The sequence below is a fragment of the Populus euphratica genome, unplaced genomic scaffold (assembly GCF_000495115.2).
Source record: "Populus euphratica unplaced genomic scaffold, PopEup_1.0 scaffold625.1, whole genome shotgun sequence".
Taxonomy (NCBI): Eukaryota; Viridiplantae; Streptophyta; class Magnoliopsida; order Malpighiales; family Salicaceae; genus Populus; species Populus euphratica.
The window spans coordinates 77,411-77,679 of NW_011500501.1; positions in this window are offsets into that span (position 1 = coordinate 77,411).

Here is a 269-nt window from a genome sequence, read left to right on the forward strand (position 1 = left end):
ACCAGATTTTTCAAACTTATTGTGGTTACCCTGCAAAAGACCCAACCATTTCAACTTTTACCTTCTTGAACACCATTAGATTAAAGCTTTTTCCTTTTTCATTAAAAGATAAAGCTAAAACATGGCTACAAAATTTAAGACCAGGATCCATTCGTGCTTGGGATGAAATGCAACGACTGTTTTTGAAGACGTTTTTCTCATCTTACAGTACAAACTCTTTCAAAAGACAAATCACCACTTTTACTAAAAAACCAGGAGAAATATTTTAC